Genomic DNA, 6,544 nt, shown 5'->3' with positions numbered 1-6,544 from the left:
AGTGCCTAGAATGGTGCCTGGCATATGGAAGACGTTTGAAAAGTATATGTTGAATGAATGAATGAATGAATGAATGGCAGAGCCGAGAGGCCCAGAGACTGCATGACCTATGTAAGGTCATAGAGAGCCCCATCGGGAGAGCCAGACATATAACGAGGTCTAGGCTCTCTAATTCAGCCTGTCCCAGCCCCTGCGCAGGTATGTAAATGCATACTCTTTTAGCCCTGCAGATGGTCCAAGGAGACTCAGGAGCAAGCGGGTGCAGTATGGCATCCTCGTGTCCGGGATGGGAGTGGCCGCTGTGGGATTGTTTTGTGGTGTGATGTAGAAAGACCTACCTGGTTTGCCTGGGACGAAGGAGTTTCTTGGATGCAGGACTTTCAGTCCAAAAAAGGGGTAAGTCCTAATTAAACTGAGATGAATTGTCACCCTTTGGGACCATAGCATGCAGTGAAAAACTCTGGTGCCCTACAGTGGATGCTTCCTCTGGGAAATGTTGTCACGGACTCTTAGTGATGGAAGGGGGAAAGACTCCTGTTTGCAAGAAGCTATGAGAAATGGGGACTACGGCAAACTGGGAAAGAGATATCCTTTGTAAAAGGGGATGGCCACAGGCACTGGGAATGAATGTTGACCTGTGGGAATAAGAGCCCATGTGGCCATAAGGGTCAGTTTTTCAAGAGAAGCCTGAAATATGTGTGTGTTTGTGTGTGTATGTGTGTGTGTGTGTGAGAGAGAGAGAGAGAGACTTACTGATTTTTAAATGTTAGAAGCTACTTTTGAAAAATATAAATATTATGCAAGATAACAAAATGTAACTGCAGGCCAGGTTCCTCTCATAGGCCATTGATTGGCAGCTGCTGATATAGTCTGACATTTCATTTTACATGGAGGGAAACTGAGGCACAGTGAGTACAGAGCTACGAGAAGGATCCAGGTCCCTTAACAAAGAAGCTTTAATAACCAATTTCTATCAACACTAGTTATTTTGGTGGAGGGGTGGGTTGAGTGGTGGTGGGGGGCTCGTAAAAGAAAAAATCAATTGAGCACCTACAATGTTTCAGGCAATTACTTAAATGATTTCAATGTATAAAATCACACTAAATTTCTACAACAACCCTTTGAGGAGGTTCCTTAATCCCTGTGCCTGTTTCCTTATGTGTAAAATAAAAATAACAGTAGATTATTTATGACAAAGATGAAAGGAGTTAGTTCATATGAAGTGCTTAGAACCAGATAGGAAGCATGCGTGGGCTCTTGTTGAGGTAGGCGTTGTCATCACCTTTATTTTACATGTGAAGAAACTGATTTTTTGGAGGTGACCCAACTTGCCTGTGATTGTACAGCAATAAGTCAGAACCAAGAATTGAACCCTGATTGTCTGAATATAATTACAGGCTTCTTTTCCTCTACAGCTGGGCTGGTGGTGTAAATTCAAGAGAAGAAAAACAAAAACAAAAGCAGCTTATTTTTCTCCTTTGGTAATCATTGTGCAGATGATCAAGGTCAGGAGTTAAATTCTGTGGTATTTCTTGACACTGTCAGCTGAGTATCATCTACAATGATGGAGGAGAAAACATTACACAGATAATAAAAATGGTAGATAATAAAAATAATTTCTCCTTGGGCATTCATTATGCAATTTGGGGGGCAGCTAATTTATCTTCCTAATTATGTTTTGCTTAAGCTGATTTTAAAATTAGTTTGTTTACCCTGAGCACACTCTGATTAACAGCAGGGAGAGGTGGCCTAGAAACATCTTGGGTGGTGGAGGGATTATATCTTGAGATTTGAGGGGAATTTCCGTGGATAATTTTCATGTAGCTATGGGAAGGTAGGTTGATATGCTGATGATGCTCTGAGTATAAATAATTATTGTAATTTGTTGTTGGGTGTATTTAAATATAAGGTTATGGATTGCAGACCCAGAGAGTTCAATGGACCCCAAGCTCCTTCTTGTTTATTCTTTAGGGCTGAAAGTTCAGTAAAGACAGGTAAATCAAGCAAGGAGATGGAAAAGGAGGGCTAGCTGGTGGTGACTCCAGGAGTTTCCTTTTAACAGATACCCAGTAAAGAGAAAATGTCTGTTAGGTACCGTGTATTATACCAGGAGCTGAGGATACCAAGATGAATAAGGCCATTGTCTTTCTCCTTGGAATTACACAATCTATTAAGGAAAACAGACTTATAAACACAAAAATCACAGCTTAGTAGATCAGGGCTATAAAAGAGATGGGATCAGAGTTAAGGGAGCAGAGGACAGACAGTGACAATCTACCTATGGGAGTCAGCAAAGGGAACAGCTCCATCCCTCAGTCTTCCTTGGCTTTGCTCTATTTTGGGGTTGGGAGTGGGGAATGGCTGCAGACCAGTGTCAGCTGGCTTCTGGCTGGTTCAGCCAATGAGAGGCAAGGGTGGCAGACTGGAGAATGAGTGGGAGGGAAAGTCAGGGTATCTCTCTTTCCTTCTCTGCCTGGAGTGCTATCTTCAAAATCTGCAAAGCATCCAGGTCTCTGCCATGACTCCATCTCCTCCTGGACAGGCCCACTGGGGTCAGCTTCTGCAGAGTGATCACAAACCCTGGGATCTGTTTGCATCTCCAGCCTAAGAGTGGGAGCAGCTTCTTGCTGGTGCTGACCTCTGCCTTGCCACAGTGTCTGCTGGTTGGTGGCTTAGTCTTTCCCCTGGGTCTGCAATCCATCACCTGGAAATCAATCCCCTATACTAAATTCAGTTTTGTTTTGTTTTGTTTCAGGTTTTATTTATTTATCTGAAAGAGAGAGCAGAGGGAGAGGGAGAAGCAGGCTTCCCACTGAGCAGGGAGCCCAACAATGCAGAGCTCAATTCTAGGACCCCAGAATCATGACCTGAGCCCAAGGCAGTCGCTTAAGCGACTAAGCCACCCAGGCGTCCCTAAATTCACTCTATTTGAATAGAGAAAATGGTTTCTGTATTTCTGGCGGTGCTGTGATGGATATGGAGGGCTTCCCAGGGGGCCTGACACTGAGGCTGGTTCTTAAAGGGAGAGAAGGAATTTCCTAGATAGCCAGAGAAGACAATCCGAAATACCCTTGGAAGTGTGGGGAGCTTGAGTGTGGGGGTCCAGGAGGGCCAGACCGCTCTGGCAGCAGGGAGCCAGTAAGGGTTTCGGAAAGGGAATGAAGTCTTCAGGTACGTTAGAGAACTCACCTACGTCCGCCCAGTACATCGGTAAGGAGGAGAGCAGGGCGGGCCTGGGCCTTGTTCATTCTGACAGTGGCTCCGGCCAGAAGCCACAGAGGCTGCAGCTGCAACAGCTTCGCGGATGCACACGGCTTACGTTCTTAGTTGGGGCCGAGGAAGGAAAGTTCTTGTTTTCCTGCAATACCCGTCGTGCCGGGTCTGTGCTTGCGGGGTGAATTCATAATGTCCCGGAGGTTCGCGTGTGTCCTGAAGACCTCGGGTGTGGCCTCTCTTGCGCCTCGTCCTGAACGCCCGGCGCCTCGAAGGCACTTGGCCTGTGCCGTGCGGCCGGGGCTCGCGCCACCCTGGAGCGGCCGTCGCCTCCCCTCCCGGCACCGCCCGCCGCTGGGCGCTGGCGCCGGGCCCTCGGGGTGTCGGGCTCGCAGCCGCGGGGCAGGCGCCGCTTCCGCCCTCACTCGGTGGAGGCGGAGGCCGCAGGGCCGGGAGGCGGGGGCCGCGGCGGGGGCCGGAGAGCAGGGCCCGCAGCTGGGGGGCGCAGCCGGTGCCGCGCACGCGCCCTCGGCGACGCGGCGAGGCTGCCACCAGCCAGACGAGTGCGGCCGCACGACGGCGGGGGCGAGAGGAGGGGTCGTGCGGGGAGGCTCCCGGAAGGGGGCGTGTCTGGAGGTTCCCGCCGTTTAGGGCGACGCGCCGGATTCGTCGGAACAGCGCGGGAACGGCCTGGAGGTCCCGTGGCGGCCGGCGCCACGTGCGGTGCCGAGCTCAGGACGCGAGAGGCGGTCGGCAGCTGGGAGCGGCCCCGGCCTAGCCTTCCGGCCTGGGCACCTGCGCCCCGCCCGCCCCCTGCCCAGCCCGGCGCGCCCCTTGCACCGTCCCTGTGCCCAGGTCCCACCCCCCAGCCCCGCGCACCCCTTGCGTCATCCCCGTGCCCAGGTCCCCCCCAGAGCCCGGCGCACCCCTTCCGCCATCCCCGTGCCCAGATCCCCAGATCCGCCCCCCCAGCCCGGCGCGCCTCTTGCACCGTCCCTGTGCCCAGGTCCCCTCCAAGCCCGGCGCGCCCCTTACGCCATCTCCGTGCCCGGGTACCACCCCGGAGCCCAGCGCGCCCCTTGCGCCGTCCCCGTGCCCAGGTCCCCTCCAAGCCCGGCGCGCCCCTTCCGCCATCTCAGTGCCCAGGTCCCCCCCGGAGCCCAGCGCGCCCCTTGCACCGTCCCCGTGCCCAGATCCGCCCCCCCAAGCCCGGCGCGCCCCTTCCGCCATCCCCGTGCCCAGGTCCCAACCCCCCCCCCCCCCGAGCCCAGCCCAGCGCGCCCCTAACGCGGTCCCCGTGCCCGGCGCGCCCCTTCCGCTGTCCACGCGTCCAGGTGCAGACGGACGCTTCCTGTGCCGCGTGTTCGCTTTAGATGGAGCCCCTCTCCCTCTGTCCCGTGTCGCCAGCCGTGACCAGGGCAGGGAAGACAGCCCCCGCAGCGGAGAAAGGGACGCCCTCTCCCCTGGGCCGCAGGGGCACCAGCCACTGTGGGGGACCCCGTAAGCGCCCACGCTGGTGCGAAGCGCGCCCCATCTATGGTTTGGAGACTGGATGCCTCTGCTCCCTTAGAGGCTACACACTCAGAGAGTGTCAGTTGATAATATTTTGAGGTCTACACAGCGCCCATTCTGGGTTATCCCAATTACTGAGGTTATATTTTCATTCCTGAGACAGAAGCACGTAACAGAGGCATAAACCTAAGGATCTTTGCCCCTCTGGTGATTTGAAGAAGCAAAATAGGTATGCGCCCCCATAGTCCCTCCATCTCCCGTCCCGGTAAAGCAAAACGACTCTGGCTATATATGGACAATTTTTCGTCCAGTAGTACTGTACCAATTTACACACCACGACCCCCCCCCCCGGGTTCTGAAAATGTCTTTTTCTCTGAGCCCTTAACAAACCTAAGTACTTAATATTATTTAAAAAATCAATTTAACAGATAATATATTCCTTTTCTAATTTATGTTTGTTTGATTTCCAAAGAGTTGGAGTCTTTTTCGTAGTCACTGTCCATTTATGTTTTTTCTTTTATGAATTACTCCTTTAGGTCCTTTTGTGGTTTTTCTTTTGGGATGCTCATTTTTTCCTTATTGACTTTTAGAGTTCTTTGTATATGAGGGCCTCACAAATTTATTTGTCTTAGATGTTGTGAATATTCTCAGTTTGTCATTTTCCTTGATATTTACTATGGATTTTTTTCTGTAATTGTAATATAATTTATATACAATAAAATGCATCTACTTTAAGTGTGCAATTTAATGAGTTTTTTTTTAATTTAATGAGTTTTGATAAATGTATATACCCATGTATCCATGACCACAATCAAGATATAGAACATTTCTGTTGCCCCCCAAAATTCCCTTGTGCCATTTTACATAGATCTAATTTCCATCACTTTGGATAAATTTTTCCTCTTCTAGAACTTCATATAAGTGGAACCATCCAATGTATATTTTTTCCACAAAACACATTTCTGAAATTCATCCATGCTGTTGTGTTCTCAGAATAAATTATTAAGAAAATGAAAAGACAACTCATAGATATGAGAAAATATTTTTTTTTGAGAAAATATTTTTCAATACATATTTCTGACAAAGGACTGTTATCGTGGATGCTTTTGATATGCAAAATTTAAAAATTTTAAGAAATCAGATGTATCTGTCTTTTCTTTATGCTGATGCCTTTGGTGTTATTCTTGGAAAGATGCTATTATCCCCAACATTAGACAACTATTCATTTATACTTTTCTGACTTTTCCATAATAGTAAAATTTTAATCTAAAATTAAAATAAAATGAGAATTTTTATTCTATCTGAATTATTTTTCAAAAATATTAGCAAATTATGGGGCCCCTGGGTGGCTCAGTCGGTTAAACATCTGACTTTTGGTTTTGGCTGAAATCATGATATCAGGGTCATGAGATCCAGCCCTGTGTCGGGCTCCATGGTGGTCGGGGAGCTGCATCAGATTCTCTCTCCCTCTCCCTCTACTCCTCCCCATCTGCTCACTCTCTTTCTTTAAAAAAATATTATTTCAGTACCATTTATTGATATTCTATCCTCCCCTGATTTAAAATACCATGTTTATTAAATATTAAAATAAAGACATGTGAGTCATTTCTGTTCTTTCATTCTGTTTCCAGCCCTGGGAATGGCTGAACACTTTTATTAGTGGTAATATTTTTTCTGTTTTGTTTCCTTCCCCTCTCATTCCCTTTTCCCCTTTCTTTTTCTCGTTCTCTCTCTTTTCCTCAATGATATAATAAAATCTGATTATGTTCTCCACGGCAGTCGCCTTTCTCTATCAAATCATCTTGATATTTGGGTTTAG

The 6,544-nt window shown here is 48.7% G+C and overlaps 1 long non-coding RNA gene across 1 annotated transcript; it reads right to left on the bottom strand.

Moving 5' to 3' along the window:
- Window positions 1-1,000: 1,000 nt before the first annotated feature.
- Window positions 1,001-3,773, bottom strand: LOC140614956 (uncharacterized). The gene is made up of 2 exons (XR_012015654.1): window positions 3,190-3,773; window positions 1,001-1,556 (listed from the first exon to the last, which is right to left on the bottom strand). It is a non-coding gene; the product is annotated as an uncharacterized lncRNA (long non-coding RNA).
- Window positions 3,774-6,544: the final 2,771 nt, after the last annotated feature.

Source organism: Canis lupus, chromosome 2 (genome assembly GCF_048164855.1).
Source record: "Canis lupus baileyi chromosome 2, mCanLup2.hap1, whole genome shotgun sequence".
Taxonomy (NCBI): Eukaryota; Metazoa; Chordata; class Mammalia; order Carnivora; family Canidae; genus Canis; species Canis lupus.
Note: the sequence above shows the minus strand (reverse complement) of the source record. Positions and strands in the feature narration are given on the sequence as shown.